This window comes from Notolabrus celidotus, chromosome 8 (assembly GCF_009762535.1).
Source record: "Notolabrus celidotus isolate fNotCel1 chromosome 8, fNotCel1.pri, whole genome shotgun sequence".
NCBI lineage: Eukaryota > Metazoa > Chordata > Actinopteri > Labriformes > Labridae > Notolabrus > Notolabrus celidotus.
In genome coordinates this window covers 13464987-13489845 of record NC_048279.1, presented here as the reverse complement: position 1 = coordinate 13489845, position 24859 = coordinate 13464987, and the positions used below count along the sequence as shown (strand labels likewise).

The 24859-nt window shown below is 37.4% G+C and overlaps 1 long non-coding RNA gene across 1 annotated transcript; it reads left to right on the top strand.

The window, feature by feature from the left end:
* The first annotated feature begins 1862 nt into the window (after nt 1–1862).
* Nucleotides 1863–24440, top strand: LOC117816898. Its single transcript, XR_004632049.1, has 2 exons — nt 1863–1920; nt 23499–24440. It is a non-coding gene; the product is annotated as an uncharacterized LOC117816898 (long non-coding RNA).
* Nucleotides 24441–24859: the final 419 nt, after the last annotated feature.

Here is a 24859-nt window from a genome sequence, read left to right as displayed (position 1 = left end):
AATAGAGAGCACACCGACACAAGCACATGCCCACGTAAAGCGACTAAACTATGATCAGTCATTATCGGAATATTGAGCTGCATTCATTTCTGTGTTTATTTATAATCCAATTCATCAATTGTCCTTTGTAATCCAACCACACATCTTAATTACTCCACTGCTATAACATGTCACGGATACACAGCAACAATTTTCACCAGCCGAGCTGCCCAGCTGAAGGGATATCTTGACTTTTTTTTTTTCCTTTAATCTAAGTGTTACTTTGGTACGAGTTAAACCCTTTAATAGTCATAATACACTCATCAGGCATCCTTTTTTTCTTGCAGTTTTTCCAGCGTACGGTAATTAAAATAACTTGTCCTCTTAGTCAGCATAATTATACAGCCGCTCCAAAGTGAAGTCCCTGCATTATTTCATGATCAAAAGCCTGACTGTGATATGATGACCAAGGTGTTTGGGGTGATTGTTTGTACTCGTTTGTTCACCAAATGGAAGCTAATAATAAATTGCAGGGAACACGCATTTCTTTTCAATAGAATGAGCAACTCACTGGAGCATGAAATCGTAATGAAGCTGTGGCATATGGGAGAGAGATGGCAGGTGACTGAAGAGGACTCACTCACAGCATCTGAATCATCTGAATGAATCAATCCAAAATCAAATCAAAGCAATCAGAGTGTTATCAATAGATAATCATAGTGTTTTGTTTGGCGGTGTTCATGAATGGTGGTATCAGAGGCCACTGTTCCCTGATTCCCCTCAGTGAGAATAGGGACGCACAGCAATTAGTGAGAAAGTCAATCAGATATCAGCTCTTCTAATGAGTGCCCTGGTTTTGATAATAAGTAGTGAGACATGCAGCTTAGACAGGTTGAATCTTAGTGTGGTGGAGAGCTCAAGTTTTGTAGATGACACACACTCTGTGCCTCCAGTGTGTACCAGCATTGTGTTTACTTTACATGCAGTATTTCATAAAGACTCAGATGTGATTCAATATATTTACAGCATACTTTAAATTTAAAACTTTTTCTTTATGTTTTAATACTTTACAAAATGTAATGTACCCAATCTAACAAAGAACACTGACTGCTCTCATGTGCAACACTTTTATTCTGGCCTTATATTCAGCCAACATATAATAAAAAAAGACAAAGCTTTACTCCTCAGTGGTGCCATAATTCAGACAATACAATTATTTGCTTGGAAGGTCAAAGACAGACAAAATACTGTATATCTGAATGGATGTCAATATGTGCAAAGGTCAAGGTGCCATAAAAATATTTTTTTCTCAGATTCTGCTGCTTATCACCTTGACCAATGATGTTTCACCCGAAGAAAAACCTTCAGATATAAAAGAAAAAACAACTCCAGCACTGTTTCATCCTTGGGAAGTTATCTTGGAACTCATTCAATGCCTTTTCTCCAGCTCCGGTGATACATTGGGTGCTACTTTCTTGAAACTGTGCACTGTAACAGCTGCTAACTCAAACAGAAAGTGCACGTGGGTCTAGCCAAATAGTTTTTTTTTTAGCTTAGACACCAAAGGAAATGATGCATTCACAGCACAAAAGCTCCTGAATAATCCCATCCCATCAGCTCATTCATTCTCTTTGAAAGATGTTGCTGGCTTTATTTGGTTTTCTATTACAACAATTCCCTTTATGAGGAAATTAGTTTATGAATGTGTTCTGTTAACAAGTATCTTCTCTGTGGCTACAAGCAGCTAATGCATATGTTTACTGAATGCATTTTTTTTGTTGTCACAAACCAAGAAAGCCATGCTGTCACATTTGGTTCAATCGGTGCAGCCAGTATGGTTCACTCTTAAACAGCCTCTCAACATTTTCTTTCATTCTCTGTGTTACAGATGTTTGGCTTTGGGATGATACACAGTGGGGTCTGGTTTCTGTCTAATGAAAGGTAAGATAAAGAATGCTGACATTACTTCCTGTTTTATGGTTACATATCCAAGTGGCAACCTCCATTCTTAAATATGAAGCTCATGCAGAAGCGCTAAAAACTGCAATTCATTGAGCGTCCACTTGAGGCTGGTTGTAGAAACACCGGAAACCGCATACACACCCATTCAAAAAAGATGATCTTTGCAGCAATAATGAACATGTTTACAGCTTAGTTCAAAAAACAGTTTAGGGCTAAGGAGCTCATTTCTCTATCACACACACTGTACTGTTTTTTCTATAATGCAGCAGTTCAGAAGATATTAAGATTACGAGTTTTGCCCATTTAAGGACATGTCTGACTTGACTGACAGGGGGGCATCCTGTAGCTGTTAGCGAAGAGGCTAAAGGCCTGCCTCTTTACCTCACACTAGCTCGACAGACACTAGGTTGCATTCAGCATTTCAGATATGGCACTCTGCCCACAATAGACTTCAAATCAGAGCTTTATACTTCCATTAAAAAAAGACAGAAAAACAACCAAGGAGAATACTCATGTTTCTGTTCAAGTTACAAGTTACAGAAGTTAGCAATTTTCAACACGTTGCTTTGACCTTTGAAATTGAAACAATCAAACTGGCAGCGCCTCACATACTGTCTCTGTTGACTGTAAACACCATGGTTAGTGTCATTTCAAGCAATTTTCACATTTATGTACTCTCAGTAAATGACAAGTATCTGTTAGACATGACTTCGTATAAAGGTCTATACCTGACTCTAAGGCTATAGCTAGCGTGTTGTCACTTAACAGATCAAATCTCAATATCACTGTGCTTTCCTCACACCGATGTCCTCTCTCATATTGTTTGTCATTAGAATGATATCTCCCACTTGAGCTCAACTGATTTGAGAATTCTTAACAGAATCATATCATCATCTCCACTTCTGAATTTAGTGGGATGTTAGCTGATCTCCTCCCCCTGGTGGTATCACTATGGTACATGCTGTCTCTGAGATGATAAGATTGCCTGTTAGCTGTCCATGCTGTTCTCTTGTGCTTATCATAAATGGTGTATGATTATATGATAAGCAAGTGCAGCATCACACAGCACGCAGTACACATTCACTCTGTTTAATACCTGCTGGTGTGGTCAGCAGTCCTGTTAACCTGAAGCGGGGTATACACTACGAAGTAATTGGACTGATTTTGAGCCTGATTCCTCTCTTCTGTCAATAGTCCAAAATAATAATTTTTTTCTCTTGTCAGATTTTCTTGTGGTGGGAGGTACGTCAAGAGTCAGGGTGGGAAAAAGTATCCATACAGCAATATATGTCCTTACCTGTGTGATATAATTATTGATGCACTGGGCTAAATATTGATGTTCTAATGTTATAAATACTGCTTTCAAAACACATTTCCCTGACAATTTGACTCATCACATCACTATAACTTGACCTCATGTGGCGGTGCTAATGACATAAAATGTGAACTGCAGTTAATTGATCAAAGAAGAAGACATTGACGGCTGCAAAATACAAGAAGACGACAGCGGTAGAAAGAGTTGTGCTAGCTGCTTTTAAAACAAAAGAAGCAGAAAGAAAGAAACTGTGCCAGCTCTTTATCTGACGACAAAAAAAGATGGAGAATGCACTGAGGTCAGTGAGAGTTTCACCCTCTTGCGATGGGTGGACTACACTTCTGTGTGACAATTACTGCCGTTTTACTGAAGTCAATAGAGGAAAGGAGCAGACTGATTAAAGTTAGATGGGTGTCACAAATGGGGGACCAACTTGTTGGTTTTTAGCAGCAACAGAAGTGTGTATACAGTGTGTCCAGTCAAACATACTATGAAGCAACAAGGAGTTGAACAAAAATGGCTACTACATTGCAGAGGTAAACAGCTAGATACGTCTTGTTTGTTCACTCAAAAGTCATGTTTGATCTCCAGAGTCTTTGCAGGATTTCCAGTTTTGAGAGACTTGGACTGTGTTAATGGTGAATAGAATCTGCTAGCATGGGGTGTGCTGTGTTGGCTCTCTCATTGCACTTCACTCACAATAAGAACAGAGCTCTTCAATCTATCAATATTTGTCATGTGTAGGGTCTTTTACATTTTCAACATTTGGGCTGGGGTCTCGTGATGTCTGCAAATGTTCAACCAATCCACTTTTATTTTCCTTAAGAGATCAGACCACATATTCACAGATGGCAGTTCATCAGAGCTGCCTGTAAAACACTCAAAATGTTGAAATAGGACCATTATGTTCATATGTATTATAATAATATAAAAGTAAAATATGATTTTGATTAAACAGACAATGACACCAGACACGGTCACTTGAGTCCTCTCATCAAACATGGTTTGGACTGTTTTGCTAGTTTGGCGTGGGTATAAATGAAATTAATGAATTACATAATGGCAGATTAGTGCTTGAAATATAGACAGGAATGGTAGTTGTGCCTCTCAGTGGATTAGCTTCCTCTCCACTTGGTCTTCTTGTTTAAAATGTTTCTATAGAAGTACTTTTATTGCTCTCTGCCTCTGCCCATCTTCTTAGATAAATGGCTTTCCACTCAACCACTTGACAGCAAAAACTGAGCTTGTCATTTCTACTGTGAACAAACCAGGAACATTTTTTACTGCAGCTATTATTTGTTGATGGTACTGCTTTCAAAACATGCTCATCTCTTTACAGATTTTACACAGTACCTAAAATCAGGGCCATTTTGTAATCTTACTTCAATTGACGATTTTTTGTTCAGAGTAAACCACTTTTGAATTGTAAGTTTCAGTAAATAATAAGAGGAACTTGTAAACCTCCCCCTGGTTCAACTGTTAGAAAAAGGCCTCTTTGAAATTATCTAGTGCTCTAAACAGCACTTTGAGTGAATCATGCAGCAGGGCCTTCAGACTTAGGAGTGTTAAAATGTAGTGTGTTTAAGCTGAGAAGTGCATTAGGCCCATCTTCTTGTAGCTGAAAATGCTTTAAGCTAAAAGATTCATCTTGAACAGAAGAGTGCTGCACTGCAGAGGGTTGTCTGAGAATTAGCCGCAAAACTTCCCTGGCTCATTTAACCATTGGAGAGCTAACCCCAAGATGACACCCTTAAAAAAAACTGGCTGAAAGCACAGGCTTATGTCTCTTCTGGTGGGTTGAGGTTTTGCTTATGAAGTCAATTTGTTGTCTATCAGTATTGCCAGGGGAGAAGAGTAATGGTGTCATCACAGGGAATAATCAGTGGAGCAGAGAACATTAGAGAGGAAGTGTTATTGAGCTATGTGTTACCCTTTCTTGTTACTTCCTGGGAGAACAATTACTCTGTTTGACTAACCAATGATTGAGACAAGTTGTGGTCTCTGTATGTGTAATTGATGAGAGTTGTTTCATACTAAACAAGGTGAATTTGCTTTTAAAGAGGGCTCTGGGTTTAGTTTTTCTGTCCTTTTTTTCCTCCTAAGTTGCTGTAAGTTTCAAAGACACTTTCCTACTCCAGACTTTTCCTCGACTGGTGAGAAACCTGAGCAGCAAAACATATTTTGAAAGCAAATAGCGGAGCAATGTCCCCATCAGTGGTGCTGAGCTGTACCGTAACACAAATCCATCCATCCATGCAGGGCCGACCTGCAGCTCACTGCCAGAAGCCCTCTTTTCAGACACACACACACAGCCACACACACACTGCCACACGCTCAAAATCATCCATACTTTATATAACACTCAGTATGTGTGTTCTTTTATTGAATATAGCCGATTCAAATATTGAAAAGAATTCGCAGTGTCCTTTTGTATTCTATCCACTGAATGGCAGGGTCCTGTGGGAGTGTTGGGGGTATACTTTACAGCCCAGCTCGTGAGCTGTTGACACAATGGTGATTACTCATTTCTTTTCAGCCACTATGAGAAGTCCTTTCTCTGAATTTACATAAATTCTCAATTAAAAGTCCTCCAAACCTCCCTGCTGCAACTTGAAACTTGAAACTTTGTGGTGGTTATCTATTTCAGATCACGTATTCATGTTGCATACACTCACTGCATTACTCTGCTGCTCAGATATCTCAGAGATAGGTTTGAATCATCCAAATAATTTACCCCCTTGGCCTCACACATACTATGGAAACATTTTTTGAAGACCAAATCTTGGTTTAAAAAAAAAAAAGAACAGATATGATCATGTGGGTAAATTGGGTACTTGTGATGTTGTTATTTAAATAACATTAACATTAAAATAACCTGCAGTCAATGAGATGGATGATGGACAAGCAACATTCTTAACCACACATTTTAATACAACCTTTTTATCCTCACCATCTTCAGTCTTCACACCATATTTTTGGCCACTTGACCATTGTTTCAAATCTCTGCTGCACTGATAACCGTTTCTTGAAAATGGTCATCATAACTCTGTCTCAGTTGTTGGTTTGCTTGTCCTACTTTTGTGCTACTTTGTTCCGGATGATCGCCATGTCTGTACATCTTTCATGCCCCTTGAGCTAGCATACCTGACAACTGGCCTCAGTCACGAAATGTACAATCTTGACAAGTGGCGACGTCCACTGTTGTGAAGAAGAAATTGGCATTTAATCATCAAACCCTGAAAACAAGACAGTCCTACTTATCTCAGATGTATTTCAAGGCAAAACAAGTCTTACATATGAGCCAATGAGATATTTATTTCAAGGGTAGATTACAAAGTGCTTAAGAAAGAGGGAAGTTATATATCATTACAATTTCTCAAAGAAAAGGGATTTCCCTAGAGTGGGAACAGGGAATAGGCAAATGGAAATCTATTTTTAACTCAAGAGGAAGAGAATCGGATGTGAAAACCACAACCATTTGCCACAAATTGCTTCAACTTATTTCTATTTTGTTTGTGAAGTTGCAGCTGTTAAGCTATTCTCAGAGTAATAGGAGTTTTATTTGTAGACCATTGTAAGGAATACAAATATAGGTGTTTGAAGTATCTTCAATTTGCAAGCTTTAACTTATCAGTTTCTGGTAATTTCTTGAGAGTAAAAACAGTTTTTTTCCTCTCAGGAACTTATGTGGACTGCCTCTAGTGGAAAAATGTTTGAGATTTGAAGGGGCATAAAATCCTCTTCAGTTGGCTGTTACAGCAGTGCTTTATCAAAAAGACCGGCTACATAATGTTTGGTATAAACTAAGTGCACTATAATGAGTATGAGATATAACCTTGGAGGGGTTTGGAGGTACCACATAGTGGGAATCTGATGAAGAGGATAATGTGATGAATAAGATGACAGGTTTATGTAACATCTCTTTAAAAGAGTCCTCTGTGAAGAGCAGCTTGTCACCAAATGCTCATTGTGACTAATGAATAGGTCCTTATTGTCAGGGCCAAGGTGAAGCAGAACTCTTAAGCTCTCATCTTTTTCAAACTAAGGAGAAAAAATGTTTTCAAAACTAAATTTTTAGTTTTCATTATTAATACTTCTTCATTTTAGGAAAATGTCTTTTGAGTGTTGATCAGACAGCCATTTATGTTTCATGGAGATTTAATGAGGATTTCATGGTGTCATATATTGACTTGTATTTCTTGCTCTAATTATTCAGTCCTTGTAAAAACAGTGATACAGTTTTCGTGTCTCCCTTTAATGACCGCATAACCATAGACAACATGGGATAAAGAGTAAGGTGTTTGTAGCATTGGCCATAGTGAGATTTGAACATGCAGTATGTAGGGATGTAAAGGTACAACTCAAATTCTAGAAAATGTTAATAAAAACAGAATTTGATGTTACTACTACAAGTAATACTAGTACAACATATCACATGTTGAAACTGAAAACAAATATTACTCTAGGAAAAAATACATGCTCATATTAAATATGATGCCAGCAACAGGGGCATGTTTACCCTTGTGTTGCATCACCTCTTCTTTTAACAACAGAGCTACTACAGAGCCATGCTGTTGTAACATGTGCAAAATTTAGTTTGACATTATCTTGCTGTGTTGTGTCAGGCCTCCCCTGAAAAATGCGTTACCTGTAGATGACAGCACGTGTTGCTCCAAACCCTGTTTATCTTGTTCAGCATAAATGGTGCCTTCTTGATATGTAGGCTACCCATGCCATGAGCACTTAAGCATACCCATACCATCATGGCTGCTAATAACAAGCTTGGTGGTCTCTGCACTCTTGAGAGCTGAGAATGTTGTGTTCATGATTTAAAAAGAAAAAAAAAAAGGTCAAATTTTAATCAACATTTTAAACAGCATTCCAACTTTTATGGAGTTGGATTGTACTTTGTGAGATGCTTAAAAATCAATACACATAATGGAAGATTTCTATAGTAAGGTGAAAAATGAATTACAATACACTTTTTTACTTTTTATCTAACTATCTGCCTTCAACTTTTGTACAAGACATTATTATGTCTCTTAAGGCTTGTCAAATTATTTCTGCCCATTTTTTTCTTTAAAAAAAAAATCATGTAAGATTGCTATAGCAGTCACCTGCTCTCAGCCGTTCTGTAAGCTTTTCTATTTCCCTTCATTTCCACTTTTGCTTACCTTCTAATTTAAAACCTGTTTGTCATCAAACCAGGATATAGAGGAACTTAAGTGTGAAGCAAGGAAAAAGTAAAATAAATGCATCATAAATAACAGCTCTGTGAACATAGACTGGGTTACTTATACCCTAATCATCATGAATCATATCTTATGGTGTACTGAGTGTATTGTTGCATCCCTAGCTTTAAACTCTACTCTTTCACACACTTATTCAAATTGCTATGATTTGTATTATGTGAGACAACTTCATGCTGTCTACTTTCCCGAAGTAGATGTATACTTGTCTATTGAGCTACTTTCAGAAACAGCAAAGAAAAGTCTAAAAAATGCACAGCTCAGTCATTTAAACAGGTGACTAGTGGGAAAATCTTGATGTCATGATGAGTTTCTTTTTTAAAACTGAAAAATCAAGCAAACAAAATGTCTCCTTGTAAACTGTGGAGGTGTTTATCTTACCAATACACAGCTATAGCCTTCAGAGTCCTGAATAGGCTGAGTCAGATTTAAGAATTTATCTGTTAGTCCCGAGAAGTTCCTTTTTATGAAAACTAAATAGTACCCATAATGTCATTTAATGGCATTTTCAAACTCCCTTTTTTTATTGTTTACTCTGCTTTTAGTTGATGACTCAAACTTGTACTTTCAGCTTTTTCATTCCCTCTCATCTTTATCACTTAGAAGTTGTGAGATTTTCTTGTCAATGTTTACATTATAATTTAAATTTTTGATCAATCTCAATGAAAAAAATAAGAGCAGCAGTGAAAAGCTGTTCAGCATTTTGAAGACATTTGGTCGTACATGCTGATTGCTGTGAGGTCAGTGACGCTAGGTTAGAAGGTTTAGAACAGGGGTGTCCAAACTTTTTTCAAAGAGGGCCACATATGATGATGTCAGAATACCTCAGGGCCAGTGGCTCCTACTGAGACTTAGGAATCCTAAAAGTTATATATGAAATATCTATTTGATAACAATTATTTTAATTGTTTTCTCAATAAAACAGTAACTAGGAAGTACCATGCAAAGATTAGCAAACTTTATCTTCTTCTGGGGGAAAATGTTTTTCATTCGGGTCGGGCGATGTGGGAAAAAATATTGTATCATTATTTTCCTATGGCAGGATCATGATCTGGATTTCATCACACTTCTTTTTCATGTTGTTTTTAAGATTGTTCTGACCAGCAGACAACATATTTAGAACAAAATAATTATTTTCCTGAGTTCTGAATTTTTTATGCACCTAATTTTGCCTTTTCTGTACAATTTCATAATTTTAATCTTGTCTTGTGTCCTCTTTTGTGTCTACTGAACTTTTAGTGTTCATCAAGAACATTTTCAAATCATGATGAAAACATTAATTTGAAAACCTGTCAACTCTGAGAGTTCTTATGTTTCTTCTTTATTGCTGCCTTGAAGAATTCCCAGAGCTTTGGCTTTAGAGAGGTAGTCCATATGTAGCTTTTTGAAACATTTCTCGATTGACTTTAGTTTTGTTTGTGCACTTGAAAGAAACTGCAAATGTACAGATCATTCAGAAGGTTATTAATTTCTGTGCTATAAATAACACAATTTAAGATGAAAGCTTGGGGCCATAAATAAATGGACCTTGGGCCGCAATTGGCCCCTGGGCCATACTTTGGACATGCCTGGTCTAGAAGGTCAAGGGCTTGATTCTGAGAAGAGATTTAAAAAATGAACCTACTTTAACAGCTCCAAGCTGTGACTGCATGTTTTACTTAACCTGTAGTAAGACTGCCGAGTTAGCAGGTAACAAAGTGGGGAACATCATCAGGATATTTCCATTAAACCTCGATAAATGATGATTATACAAAAGGGAAAATTGTCTGCAAGCTAAGTCTAATAGGTGATTTACATTGGTTTCATTTTCATTTTTCAGACTAACTTTACACCACTCAGTGGTTATTTAAACACAAATCATTCCAGGGGACAGCTTAAACTTCTCCCCATTGTCCCTTTTACAGTGAGTAATAAAACATGACAGAACGGTCTAGGGTAAAGGATTTAGATTGGCTTATTCATCAGCCATTCAATTAAAGTAAAAGCGGTAAATTAGACCAGTAAGTGTCCTTAAATATTCTGAAAAGGAGAATGTGTGTATGCTTATCAATACAAGTCAGAACATAATAAACCTTTATGGCTACAGATTGAATTTTCTTGTCAGTCCTCATCCTGATCAAAAAGTTCCTCAATGCATAATAAGAGCCTGTTCAACTTTCAACATGAATAATATAAAGATGTCAAATTGTGTTTAATAATCTATATCAATTGTAAGAGCGGTTGTAAAAAACTAGAACCTCTGAGTCAGTGACAGAATTAGTTAAATTTAAGAGTTTCAAAGAGGCAAAAAGAAGGAAACCATAAAAAGAGAGGGGTTGCGTAAGAGCAGCCAAAGGGAACAGATGCCCCATTTTTTTTTCTGTAGCCTCCATCAATCAGACAGAATATGAAGTAAATGTGTGTTCAGCGCTTGGTGTGGTTTATTAAGCAGACCAGGGACAAAGAATTACCTTACTTTTATTACCACCTGAATAATGGATACCTTGAGACACAACAACGCTCTGAATGGGGACTGTCTTTTGTTGTTTTACTGCTATTGTTACTTATCTGGGTATCTGTTGATACGTTTACAATTCCCCATTTTTTCATGTGCAATATTTCTTCAACCCGATTACAATCATTCTGACTAGAGCTTCCTACTTCACCGTTTACATGCACACTAAATAAACTGATCTGATTAAAACACAAGAACACACAAGTATCAAGCATGCAATCAGAATATAACCATGGGACATGTGCAGGGTTACGTCTCAGCATAATCTGATGTAAATAGCATAGGAAGAAACTATTTTTGATTTGGTTGATTGTTTGGTGGCAACATGGATCTTTGAAATAGTGCTATCTATCAAGATGTGCTACTGATGACAGCACATGCGTACAGAGCATATCCTCAAATTCAATTCGGTCCAATTTTATTTGTGTAATTGCAGCCAAAGTACTTCACAAAGAAGAGACAGAAAAATCACAACAACATATAAAATAATAAAAGACTGAAACATGAAAGATGATTAAAAAAAACAAGAGAAATCAACACAGTAAAAACAACAAGAAATGTAAGAATCCAAAATTTGAACCAGAAAAAAAGTTGAATAAGACTAAATAAAAAACAGAAAAAAAGATGTTCAAACAAATACAATGTAGACCAGCTATTCCAAATTAAAAACCATATTGAAAAGATAGGTCTTAAATTTAGTTTTTTGATTATAAAAATGTGATTTAGTGAGGCTAATTGGTTACTTTTGCTATTGATTAGTGCTAATTTTTTCAGCAGCACATCTCGGCAGAAAACAAGCTTTATTCAACTTTTCTTAAACGTCTTTGAACAGCTCTGTTTCCAGCATTTTGGGCATCGAGATGTGCAAAAATCCTGAGGCTTTTATTATTATTATTATTATCAGGCCAAAAATTGTATCAGCTACATACAAGTTTCACTTTGCCCTTTCAATGATTCCATCAAGTACAGTAATATCATCTGTGAAAACTAGTCATGCCGCATGGAGCAAAAATGCACATTGAGACATCTATACCTCTACCAGGAAGGAATGTTCAGATCAAGTGTTTACGTGGATATTGATTGGAACAACAAACAGCATGCACTGAATGGGCCAGATCAGAACAATCTCTTCCTATTGAGATGTTTTCATAAAGCAATTCTGTTCTGAAGGGCTTTTATTCAGTTATTATTAGTGGTCTGTGCAAACACAGCTAGTGATGATTCCGTATAATTTCACCTCAGCATCATTATATACTATTTACCATGACGTGAAACATTTCCTTACAAAGTCCATGAAAAGAGACTTTCAATCAATGTATTTTTCTCCTTCAAGGGATACGTTTGTTAAAGGCATGGCATATGAGGACAATGGGAATAAGCCCAGATTTGTATGTCAGTGATTTACATCCAGAATTTAATCTTTTTGAGGTATTTTAAAACAAAGTCTGTGTTATACAAAAGGTTCTTCTCACATATTTTAATACAATGAACAATAGAGGCAAACAAGTATAGATGAGCTATATTTGCTTTTCTAAAAGATATCTTGTATAAGTTTCATCTCACGTTTTCTTTTCCTGCCTGGTTGGCTGCAGGCTGGTAGAAAATAACTGGGTAAACATTTAAATTCATGAAGCAAAAGAGTACAGTTGGCTGTAAAATTGATCTTGGCCTCACACATACTGTTTCATCTTGCAAAGAAACACATTTATGTTTACCAGTATATTGTAAGGTTGTCTGTTTGAATAGTGCATGGAATGACATTTAGAAAATGCCCTTTACTCTGCTGCACTCATTATTGGTAAGGCAAACACAGAGAAATGGCTTTGGTTTATGTAAAATAGCTGTAGCTGTGTGGCCTGAGAGGAGCTGAAAAGTTCAAACCTTTGACACTGTCCCTGTTAAGAAAGAACTGAAAAAGGTGTGAATTGAAAAATTGTTCACAGTGTTATTCTACGTCAACATGTGATGGCACCTGGCAACACAAGAAAATAAAACATGCTGTTAAGCCATTGAATCTTACATGTTGGCACAAACTGCATGTCACTAATCTTTCTCAGAGATGGTATAACACTCCCACACTGCTTGCACAATTTTTTTCATGTTTGAGCATGAAAACAAACCCATTTGTCCATCAGGTGACTGCTGTTGCCAAATAAAAACCCTCTTCAGTCAATCAGCACTGAGGTAAACTAGCTTGCCAACATTGAATAGATGAAATAAAGACAGGAAAAGGATAAACATCAGCTAATGACATCTATGAATGGCACATTATTTGCTAGTTTGCCAGTGTCCGTCACGAGGGCCAATAACGATATCGATGTTTAGTACATTGGTGCATCACTACTGTAAACACAGGTCAGAGTGGAACCCTTTAATGGAGCCCAGAAGTGCTCCAATCATGTAATACCCAATTGTGTTGTGTCTTCTGTTGAAGTGGGACAGATGTTTTTAAATATTAAACTGCCTTATTAAAAAACAAATATTGCCAACCTTCTTCCTGTTAAACTGATGAACTTGTTTTTCTTCCTTTTGAATTATTTTAAGTGGTTCAGGGACGCTTCTCTGACTTCCTCTCCTTTGTCTTCATGTACCATTGTCCAGCTTAGACTGTTGCCAGTGCCTGAGTCAGGTTAAGGCTGAGAACTAATGATCCCTGCGCTCTGAAGTTGTTTTGCTCCCAGATGTCATTGCCAAAACTACAAATACAGCCTAAGGCTGTTAAGCCTAATTAAAGCCAATAACCCGTACGGTTTGATCACAAACTTCAATTCCAACTGTGAGTCTGCACCCTCTGTGCTTCTTTTTTGGTTATGCTAATTTGTACTGATGGACCAGGCAGTCTTCTTCTCTTTTTTTCTTCTAACCTTAAAGTGAACCACATCAGCCTCTACTATATACGTTTATCTTTAATGTGTAAATGAGTCCTTCACAAGAGCGCCAGCTAATTTTTATATCCCGGTGAATAATTCTGATGAGTAACTGCATGTTCAACAATTAAATGTTTGCAGGATTACAGTTTTAACAGCATCGCCTTTGGTCTGTTTATTTCAAATTGACTCGTTGTGTCTTTGACTTCCTGCCATCGGGCTTTTCACAGCACACTTGTCATTGTAGGAAAAGCACAGGTGTTACTAATAACATTAACGACAGCTCTGTTCTATACAAGTGTCCCAGTAAGCCATGGCAGGGTGACAGGAAGCCAGTGTGTGCAAAAACCAGAGCCCTAAAACTAAAATGGCAAAATTATATTTATCCATCATTAATTTAATCATTAACACCTGTGCATTTTCTCCTAGCACGGTAGATTAAATATCCGGTGCAGGGAAGTTTTATTAGACTACCATCCTGACATATTCTGGTCAGTGTTACAACTGGCTGCATTTAGTTTTATTTTGTATACCTTGATGAGGTGTTCAAACATGAGGGGGTGTTCTTATTTTCCTCTTTGCTCATCACGTGAAGCACTTCTGATTAAATGTTTAAGTATGCCAACTAATCAGATGCTTTGTTTAAGACATGCAGCATTACACACAAATCCTCCCCAGCTCAGACACCTGGTAATACACGTGAGTAACACGAGTACACAGGAGTTTGTGTGTGATACATCTTGATTGCACAAAATGACCAGACTAAGACTACTAATGAACTACCTGTTTGATGTGTGTTGGGTACAAAAAACACGCATCTTTTCAAAAGTCAAATTTATTAGCTTGTTTTATCCCTGAATAAAATCATCCATGGCTGAAAATAATTCTTAATGACAGATGCCTACAAGGGGGATATACATATTAGAGGAGGCAGTTTATTTCTGAACCATATTTTTATATTTGTTGAAATTGTCTAAACAACCCCTCAGCAATGAGCACATTAAATACACTGACAAAAAAGACAAAAGAAGCCAATCCAGTATCAGTGGCTACAGAAGGCCTCTAATAAGGCCGTCCAATAATTTTATTTGACCAAATTATATCATTGGATACCTGCCTGTCTTACTTGCCCACGCACTTCATATGCATGATGGGACTCCTGACAAGCTTTAGCTAGATGGCTTCATAGCAGGAATAGCGGAGAAAGGTAGTTGGAAAAGTTACCACTGATATCTCTATAAACACTTAAAGGAGACACATTTAACTGTAATGTTGGGAAGCGGCTTTGGCATTCTATTGGATACCTCCAAATTCTGCTTCCTGTTTTTGTGTCTCCATGATGCCAACCAGAGTGTTAATGAGACAGTGCAGGTATGTTTTATGTCACTTCGAATTAACATAATCAACGATATCTAGCGACAACTGACTTCACTGGCTTTTGGCATTCATGATTATAGTTGGATGAGTTGACCTTTTTACAGCTTGTTAAGGCATTTTTAATTTAGTGATAATTAAGAATCATGATTATTGCCATTAAAAAGGTGCAATCTTTAAAACTGTGTCTTAATTGTAAAATGTCTTACCTTAATGCCACCTCAAATATTACAAGTGAATTGCCTTTCATTTGAAAGTGATTTTATTTACGTCTTATCTTATCTGAGTCTGGTCCAGTGCGTGTCCATGGACCATGTTGGTTTTCATATCTGTAAAGTTAACTTTTGGGAGCAGAGTCTCCGGGAGAAAGCAACAAAAACTGTGGGTGTGTTGAGTGTGAGAAGTTGATGTGTGTTTGTGGTAAACCTGGAGTGTGAGCTAGTGTCAGACAGAGGAGCAGCATGTGTCTACATTAAAACATATTTAGCTAGCATGTTACATTCTTTACTATGTTTTAGATGTTTTCTCACAGCGCAGCCCACAAGGAATGACTGAACACATGTACAGGATGATTTCCCTTCCCCTTGATCACTCTCTCATTCCCATATTCCCCCCCTTCCCTCCCCACTGTGTGAAGCTCTTTTACCTCATATAAACCCAGTCGGTGGTGGGGATGCAGAGCGGCAGTCTGCGGTAGGACTGGCTGTGTTTCCTGGTTTGAAGTGGAAATGAGTAGCGAAGCTGTCACTGCATGGAGCCTTCTTATACCTCTTAAAATCTATAACAACATGAGGAAGAATGTAGAGCTGTTCAACGGCTTGAAGAACAAATTCTCAGTTGACATTTGTCTATTTTGGTTTATTTCCTGGCCTCAGATGTCATGCTGAGAGTTTCCCTTACATTCATGATATTTGCTTAGTTCCTGCACAGTAAGCTATGATGAGAAAATAGGAATCTTTGCTAGATAATTCCAGTCATCTCAATTCTTCTCTGTGTGTAAAAATGACAGGTGTGTCATTAGAGAGGATATTCTTTGAGATAGACATTAGGCTTTAAAGGATGGGCTGTAGATGAAACATCCCTGGCAGGAACTCTGAAAAAAACTGTATATTGCTTTTGTTAAACACAATGTGAATTAATAGTAGTCTGCTCCGGATCAAGTTGGCATCTGCAATTTTCAGTAAAAAAAAAAAAGGTATTTTTAAAGGCAAATTATTATTATGCCTTTTTATAGGAGGTCTAAACTGTTAATTAAAACAGAATGTGATGGTTTTCAAATCATTTTAATACTATATTTAATTTAATATAGTGCAAAGACAACATATTGAATGTTAAAACTGAAAATTTCATATGGTTATATGGAAATGGTATTCTTGTTTTTGATTTGATGCCAGCAATATGTGGGCAGTGTTAATGCTGGGCTATACTGTATACAGGTTTCGAACCAACTTATTCTGCCATCCACGCTATGCTTTTTGTAGGGAAGACTATATTTCAGCAAGACAATGGAAAACCATATTTTGCCCGTCTTACAACAGCATGGCTTTGTAGTAGAAGAGTCAAGGTGTTACACTGACCTGTCTGCAGCACTGACTTGTTACCCATTGAAAACATTTGATGCATCATGAAATGAATACTACAAAAACTGAAGACCATGAACTGAAATCCTATGACAGGCAAGAATTGGACAATATTTCACTCTGAAAACTCGAGATCTGCTCTCCTCATTTCCGAAATGTTTACAGTGTTGTCAAAAGAACAGGTGATGCAACACGATGGTAAACATGCTGCTGTCAGAACTACTTTGAAACTGTGGGTAGAGCTGTAGTAAGTCATTCAAACACTGTAACAGAAATGAAAAGTCTGGTTCTACTTGTAGCTCTTCTTTCATTTCTGGCAATACCCAGTAGATAACATAGGTTTGTGTTGGCTGAATGTAGCTACATGTTTCAGGACATATCTAACATATTTACTTTTTAAAATGTATTTATTTTCATTTTATACTTGCTTACTTAACATAAACATGTTTTAACAAGGCTCTTCTTCTGTCAACCTTTTATATGTACATCATGACCATCTGTGTCAGCTTTTGTATTATGACTGATGTGACAGTGGGAACATTGTTGTGAACACTGGTCACAGCTGTTCGCTATCTTTATTCCATTTCTCCAAACAACTACTTTAAACTCCTAAAACATGAAACCCTGACTCATTTAACTGTTTGTAGTGTTATGTGCCTTCTATAAATACCTCTGTTTTTGTTTTCTTTGTATAAAACTGAGCTCATGTTTGTATTAATTATAATCACAAACCCTAAAACATACTTTAAGCATAAACATAGTTGGTTGAAGTCTAAATCCAGATTGCCTGCAATCACAGAAAAATGGGTCTAGGCATTTGTAAGAGGTCATGCTGAATTGTGACTTGTTTTATAATTTAGGATCTGAATTTAAAATCATTTTTGTGCCAACTTTTTTTTTCTTTTTCATTTTTACCGCCAGGGTAAACGCGAGGCCACCACTGGACCTCAGGCAATGTGTGTGCAGCTGAGCCAATGTAACATTGTGCCTTACTTTTGAGTGAACTTGTTTTAAACACACGCAGAGTGGGAGAGAGAGAGAGAGCCTGCCTGCCTGCCTGCATGTGTGTCTGTGTGTGTGTCCATGTGTGTGAGCTGACCGTGCCCCATGCTTCTTTGTAGTGCAGACTTTGTACTCTGGTGTGGCTGGTGCCCTTGTGCACATCAGTGACAAAGCCATGCTAACACTTTTTCAAATTTCAGTCGACATGCAGGTTAACCACTCAATGATAATTGTTTTCCCAGTTGCGATGAGAGTAAAACAATTTTAAGAAAAAGGTTAAGATAGAAAATGTCAGTGCTATTTTTTTGCATTTTTGAGTGTACGTCATGCATTAACCTTAAAATCTTAATAGTTTAACATCACCATCGTAATGTGCTAAGGGCAAATAAAAGAGCATGGTTGTATTCGTTTCATAAAACAATGTTCTAACACTAGTGAGAGAGATTTGTGTGTTAAGACAACGACAGATGAAAATTATGCTGCAGCCTGAGACATTTATGGGCTCATAGCTGCAGGGTGTCTGTACTACAGTAATGCTTTTGTTTGCTCAGTGTTTAACTGTTGCCAGGTTACCACCTTAATGTCTAAATATCTGTTTGGAAATGATACTGAAAAAGCTGTAGTTATATGGTTAATTATTCATCCATTGTTTGTATATATGCTTTTCTTTCCATCGATTTTGTAGTATTTTATGATCAGCTCTGATATTCACCTTTCAACATTCGCCAACTTTGCCCACAATAAATACGTTCCTTCTTCGATTCTTATGCAATAACTCACTGAAAGTCTTACATGTTGAAATTCTGCACATACACAGGTTCTGGTTAGCCCTCCTGTGTCCTTCTTTATTTCCCTCTGTGCTGAAAAAACATTTGGAAAAAGTTTTTTTCACCAGAAGAACATCGGCCAACTTTACCTTTCCCTTATAGCTAGATATCCTGTTTTCTACCTCGCTGTGATGAACAGAAAGCCAAACACTGAATGTGTTTAAATGATGCCGTGGAGTTTGTAGAGGCTGTCCTACTTTGTGATTGTTGCCATATAACAGGCTTTCCATTCTTGCACAAGGTTTAGTGTAGTTCAGTTATAAAATAAAAATGGCAGATTTTCCGATCAAGTGTCATTCTATTGTTTAAAATAATGGGTCCTTGATTTCACACAAAGGTGAAACAACACGCTTTTATTTCCAAGCCATCACCCATTGCTTTTATTGCCTGAAATTACATCAGTTTCTAGAAGATCAGTAAGATTAACTGTAACTCAAGGGCTAATTACTGTAATACTGAGCCCATGGGATTTTTTTTATGTTTCCAGCAGTCTCATAATAAAAAGAGAATAATGCACAAAGGTTTTTAACATGAGCTTGGTGGCTACATACATGATACATAAGCCTCTTATTAAAAGCACAAAGACTGCACTCTCATTAGTTGAAGAAACTGGAGTAGAAAACATGTTTGGAGGCTCCAATGTTCTTGTCCTGCAGGGCAGAGCTAGGCTCAATTAGTCGAGCTGTAAAGAATTAAATAAAAAGGCAATATTGGATTCATATTAGTTTTTAAGCCACATGTCTGATCACTGTGGGATAAGGAATAAATCATATGAAATGTAGATATAATAATGAAATGTGTATATAGTGGACTGGGCGTTGTGCCTTTTGACTACTATTGCTGCATTTTGGGCTATATCCTGTATCACTATATAAATGTTGAATTTAATAATGCAATTATTTTACAATGAAGTTATTATTTATTATTTGTTTCACTAAATTGAACCATTTGATGCATTAAACTCACCACTATAATACATGTAGACCCTTTTATTGGATTTTTCTTGTATTTGCATGTAAAAGAGGGAAATCACAGTCAAGTGAAATTGAGCAAACAACTTACTACTTACTAACCTAGCAGCTGCACTTCTAAGCATTTAACAAATAAAAATAAATAACGGCATAGCAGAATTTCCAACTGTTGCCTTAAGACCTTAAAAAAACAGAACTCAAAGCGACAAAAAGTTTATTCAACAAGAATCCTTGAGAAAATGATTTCAAAACCACATAAATGAAAGAGGGGCTACACGGTGGTGCAGTGCAGCTAGAAGGTTCCTGGTTCGAATCCCCGGCCGGGCAGGTGCCTTTCTGTGTGGAGTTTGCATGTTCTCTCTGGGTACTCCGGCTTCCTCCCACAGTCCAAAAACATGCTCACCAGGTTGATTGATCACTCTAAATTGCCCGTAGGTGTGAGTGTGTGCGTGAATGGTTGTCTGTCTCTCTGTGTTAGCCCTGTGATGGGTTGGCGACCTGTCCAGGGTGTACCCTGCCTTCTGCCCGAAGCCAGCTGGGATAGGCTCCAGCCCCCCGTGACCCCCAATGGGATAAGCGGTCAAGATAATGGATGGATGGATAAATGAAAGACACTCTTTTGTTCGGTCATGTTTGTAACAAGATATCATATAAAAAATGCCTGATTCATTGTCTCCTGTGTTCTGTGAAAATTTGATTTTCAGTTATGTCTATGAACAAGCAATAGCATTTGTTTTTCTCACACAGTCATCCTCCAATTTTAAGACTTGAGCACAGATTTTCATATTCACGTAATTTTATAGTTTTTATTGGTTGACTGTTTTCTGATATGCCTTTTAAATGGAACCTTTAGCACTTTTATCATTTTATCATGTCTATTAATTTTACCATTTTTATTGTTAGATTAGTTTTAGGATATTTGTGTATGTTTAGCACATAAAGTAGTTTGTTCTGTCTGACATCTGTCTTCTAACTCTGTATTGACCCAACAACTCACTGGCTGCAAAACAAGTTAACATATGAAGATGTAGTTTATGCATTAGAGCTGAATGTACAAAAAAAAGTAAAAAACAGGACAGACCTATATAATGTTGATGATCCTGCACTGAGGAGGTAAGAGAAGCAGTTGTAACAAGAGTTGTGATCAACACGTGTTTTATAGTATTTCATGTTAATGGGATGATACAAGCAGATATCACTCTCATATGTTGCTCTGTTTTTCATGCTGTTTCTGGAATGAGCTGTCCTGTGTTTCTGTTCACACCTTGATAGAAAACATAATTAATGCCTCCTCCTATCAGAGTTTATTAAAGCAGTGCAGTTATGAGACATAACGTGGATCTCTGGATTGTTTTCTTCCATTACATAATGAGAGAGTCCAGTCTGCTGTTCAGTCATTTTAGTTCAATGATGAACTAACATCAATAGGGCGTTCACACCAAACACGAATAAAATCATTGAAACAAGTGAATTACATGTAAAGTCAATGTCAAGATGCGAGTAGATGCAAGTTGCACATGATATGAATAGGGCAGCACAACTTGCACATTTTGTGCGAATGAAGCTAATTATACGCATGAATGGTGCTCCACTCACTTCGGCCGCTTATTTAGTGCTCCCTTTAGCATAACCGGCCTCACCATTCAGTGTAGTGAATATCAATCTTGTTTGATGACAACAGACTGGAGTGGCAAATTAAACAAATGAAAACAAAACATTCTGACGTTTGTATACATGCTAATTAAGTGCATGTTGGCGTTTTGTGTGAACGCAACACACCCCTCTGGATGGCCGGAAACGTGTGCTGTCTGCAGTGAGACGGTCATTGAGGAAGCAGGAGTGAAGCATAACTCTATAGATAATTACATGTAGACAGCTTATAACTTTAGCGTTACCAGGCATAGTGTGACGTAAAGGGGTGGAGTTTGAACCTCTTAGCCAACAACTATGTGCTCCCGACCTGGAGTCAAGTCAGTCATGTACTTACTTATTTGGGCAAAAACTCGTATTCTTAATATCTTCTGAACTGTCACGTTAGAAAAAAACTCACCCCAGTACATTGTGTGCTGATAGAGAAATTAACTATGTAGGGCCAAGCTGTTTTTTGAACCAGGCTGTAAACATGTTTATTAATGCTGCAAAGATTGTCTTTTTTGAATTGGTGTCTGTGGTTTCTGGTGTTTCTGCAGCCAGCCTCAAGTGGATTCTCAATGAACTGCAGTTTATAACACTTCCGCATGGGCTTCATAGTTTGAGACCGGAGGTTGCCACTTGTATATTGAACAACTATATATGTGATGTGCCCGATTGACTAACCTCAGTTCATAAACATGAAACACAAAAAATCAGCCACATGTTGCCAGAGACTAAACAACCTTCAATGAACTTTCCTTTTGGCATCCTCTAATTTTGAAACAACTCTGAGCTATGAGATGCAAACCTTTTTGTTAACATATTTCTAAATGAGATAATATGCAATACTTCAGTAGACTTTTTGATAACTTTATGGTATGACAAACAGGGGGTTGTTAGCAAAAGCATCTACCAGATAGAAAAAAACACACAAAAAAACACAGAGATAAAGTGGAAGTGAAATATGTATATTACATGAGCATGATAAATGGCCTTGCACACCTGGGGTTGATTAAATTATAAATTGGCTCTTTGTATATTTGTGGAGCGCTTCAAAGACAGCGGGATGAGATTTTTACCACAGAACACAACTACGCATGTATGGGACACACTCAGCGAGGAGACAAGATGTACTTCTTTGTCCATGGGGGTCACCAAGATTAATGCAGAATGAAAGCTTCTCACGCTGCTTTAATACACTGCTCTGAAATTAGTGCTGAAAAAGCATGGTGTGTATGTGTGTGTGTATGTACAGAAATTGGGAGCAAAGTTAAAAGTATAACCCAGCATAATGGTCACATTTTGCAAATACTCTGCAATTTTCAAGTATGCTTGGTGATGAGGATTGATTACTCCTGTTATTGTATTATAGTAATATATTTTGAAAGTACAGGCTGGTGAAGGAAAATTAACCATATCTAAAAGCAAAATAGCTTTTTGTAGGTTTAAAAAAAATGAATGATACCTTGGGTAACAACTGGGTTTGAAGGAGAGGGAGAGAAGTGTAACATCAAATAACTACAGCAAAAATTGCTACAAAGCCCCTTACTTCAACACTGATACACCAGCATCTTATCTCTCATACACTCTCCAGTCCAGAAAGTCTGACACTTAAACAATGGATATGTAGTTATCTGCTCGGCTTTGGCTGAAATGTAACCCCCGCAACCCTGTTAACTAAGGAAGTGGGCTGGGATAGCTAACATTTGCAGGCTGCTAAAGTAAGGTGTTGGCACGCTAGAAATGATCTGTAGTGTGCTGTCTCTTTTGACTTTGCTTCAGTGAACATTCCTTGTACATGATACATTTGCTTACATGATGAACTCAACACGTAGTAGGATACTGTTAATGCAAAGCATCAAACAAATCCCATGAACATTAGTGTATTTTTCAACTTCTCGAAGCCTTTTCCCTCTGCAACCTGGTCCGTGATAGGTGTGTAAAAATGCACAGATGGGGTACTGTGATAGCAAAAATATGTTAAAGAAGTGTTTCACGCAGGTTTGAGTAAAATCCAAATTCAGAACAACAAATAAAAAAAAAAAGAATACTAGCTAGTGCACATTTGGGCGACTTGTGTATTGTACTGAATATTAATTAACTTGTCCTTGTTCCTATTGCACAGACGTAGAGCTGGAGAATGTGTTATGTAATTAATGCAGTATCTAGCCTGAGAAAACAGCTAATTACGGTAGGTGTAGCTTATTCATGCTGTTCCTTATGACATCCTGTGCCTTGGCCTCCAGTTATATTGACATCAGACATCTGCCTGGATCGTACAACGCACACCATCTCTGCAGAGGGGAATGTCACTTCAACAGCATGCAGATCCCCTCCAGTCATGACCCTATTTGGATTGTAGTAGGTGCAGTGCAGCATGGCAGAAGCTGCTCCACAGGATTGGCTTGACTGCCTTTAGCCATCCAGAAAAAAAGAATTAGCTCATTGGAAAGTCTCCAAGCACAAAAATGAAAGTGATAAGCAGCACAATAAAGGAAGAATAGCCGTTTGGTGCAGCCTGTTCTCAGTGAGCTTCAAAGAGCAGTACAACAGACCAGATGCAGCAGCAGACATGACTTACATTAGTTACTGATGCAGAAATGTTGATTTTTATCTGTCATTATGTGCACTGTGAACACATGCTGTGGCCCTGTTGGTATAGTAATGAGATGCTGGGACTCATGATAGTTGACAGTTCAGCGATAGGTCAATGATATTTTTGTTTAAGACAAAAACGGAAAGTGCAAATTGTACGTTAAACAGTACATATACAGTATACAAGGTTTGAAATGCGTTTGTACTTGCTCATATCCGCATGGGAGCAGCTTTAGTGTGGTGTTTTCTACAAATGAGCAGACCTCCTGCTTCACAAGTACGTTATCACCCAATTTGGTCAAACTTCAACAGTGTTACAAATTATTAGCTCAGATAAGGGAGAGTTCAGTGAAATATGAGGCGCTGCCCTCGAGATAAGAGGATTTAAAGGTTTCAAATTATTGGCATTGTTGACCCCTTGGGAAGGTGTTGAAATATACCCAGGGGCAGATATGCCTGTTAAAATTTCTGTATAATAATATGGATTCAGACTTTAGACCATGGTTAAGTGTTTTATGGACAATACATTAATATGTTAGATACATGATGTTGACGAATTGCTGAAACGTCATTAAAGGAGAATACATATGGAACCAGAGTGTGCAACTTTATTTTTCACTTTTAGTCTACTGCCAGTGGTCAGTACTTCATGGTGTGCGCCACTTCTCTACAAAATATTAAATACAACCACAGTATATCACTGTATTGACCTAAATAAAAGACAACTTCAAGACTACTTTAAGAAAGGGATTCTTGAAAGACCAAATCTTGTTGTTTTGAAGAAAAACAAAAGATTTGAAATAATAATAAAACAAAGTTGATAAATCTCACACCTTTTATTTCTGTGTCTTTCAAAGTCTGCAGACCCAAATAGCTGATCACTGCAGGGGGAAGAAAATGTATGTGCTGTGTCCAAGAATAGTGCAAAAACAAATGGGCTTCCTGCTGACAAATGAAAGCACTGATATATCTCCATATAGAGCGTACACTTAAACCGAGGATAGTGCTTTGG